The sequence below is a fragment of the Pteropus alecto genome, unplaced genomic scaffold (genome assembly GCF_000325575.1).
Source record: "Pteropus alecto unplaced genomic scaffold, ASM32557v1 scaffold95, whole genome shotgun sequence".
NCBI lineage: Eukaryota > Metazoa > Chordata > Mammalia > Chiroptera > Pteropodidae > Pteropus > Pteropus alecto.
Window position 1 is genome coordinate 23333274 of NW_006441071.1, and position 1749 is coordinate 23335022.

Sequence of the window (1749 nt, forward strand, 5' to 3'; positions counted from 1 at the left end):
ATCCTATGGATTTCCAAGAAATCTGAGGCAGTTCTTTGTTTAAATACACGAAGATATCACATTCATGTATTGAACGCCTACTAAAATTGTATGGCAAAAGTAGTGAGCTGTCAGTCTCCATTTGTTCCACAGACACAGAGAATCGGTAACCCTGCTCCTCAACTCACAGCCAAGTTCTTCATGAGCAACTGGATGCTATAGGTTCGAACTTTGTTATGAAAGCTGACATGGTCACAAGCCCCTCCTTCTTGTCTACTCTCCCCACAGTCGATTATATATTGCCAACCTACATCACCTCTGCCCCAACATGAGTTTCCTTCCCCAGTTTTACTCACTAGGCAGCTAACAAAGGACCTAAGGACACACAGCAGTCAGAGAAGCACCTGGGGCCTCTCAAAGGTATCAGCTGTGGGCCATATCAAAACTTGGGGTGTTGGCAGAGATTTGCCCTTCTCTCCTTCTGCTAATTTTATATACGTACAGAAGGAAAAGAAATAGATCACTTTCACTTTTTTTTCAGGAAAAAATATAAAAGGGGAAATACATTCTTCTTCTGGATGTTCCATGGTCAGATCCACCCAAACCACAGTGAATGCATTTCCTAGAACATCTGTATCCCAGCAGAGCTAAAAACATAACAGGTGACTGATAATTCATTTTAAAATTTTGGACCTAGGAGGTTTGTCCCACTCCTTGAAAAAGCAGGTTTCTCGACACTATCTTTTGAAATCTAGAACATCAGAATCCAGTAAATAGAGCTTAAAACAAACCAAAAAAAGCCCCATACTCATGATTTTTCAGATTCAAGTGATTCCATCTTTGTCAAAGAACTATGTACGACAGTGCAAATGTTACCTATCTGGTCTTTGTGCTTTTTAGTAGTAACTATCCATATGTGCCTACTGAGCATTTGAAACAGTGCAATTGAAGGACTGAATTTTTAATTTTTCTTTACTGTTAATTAATTTAAATTTAAATTGCCACATGTGCCTAATGTCTACCATATTAATGCAGGTTTAAACAGACAGGTCTGCTCCTCGAAAAAGAAGAATAAACATCAGCAAAACGGCCTTGTGTCAAGATCCCAGCTCAGCCACTTATGACCTATTGACCTCGAGAACATGTAAAACAGCATACTAGTGAAAGAAGTGTCATGAAATTAAACATGGGAAAGTAAGCAGGGCCCCTTTCCAGTCCATATTAGTTGCCGTGCCATCAATGGACGGGATATAAGAAGACATCTGCCCCCAATTATGCTCCTGCAGAGAAAACCACCAACCAATCAAAGCCTGGAATGGTAGATACCAACTTCCAAAGGTAATTTGTTTCTGGAAAATGAGACTGAAAATTTCAATCTCTGTTTGATACACTTTTGTACTCTTTGGATTTTTTTTCTTATATAAAAAATCTTACTTGATCAAAAAAAAAAAAACCAATTTGTAAAGTGCTTCTCCAAGGTTTTGGGTTTTTTTTTTTTTTTCCTAGTATTCCCAAAGATGGGATGGTGGCAAGGGTGACACAATAAATGTTGGTTCATAGTCCTTGAGCAGATTGGCAGCCAGTCTCTAGGATTCTGAGGCTTGGCTGGATGCCAGCTCCACGTCTACCCTTAATACTCAAGGCTCCTAAGGGCAATGCAGTTAATTAGATTAACCAGGTTAACATCAGTGCCTACAGGACTGGAGGTTTTCCTCATCCATTCCAGTCATGGAGATGAGCCCTCCTGTGGTCACATGCTAAGTTATCAGC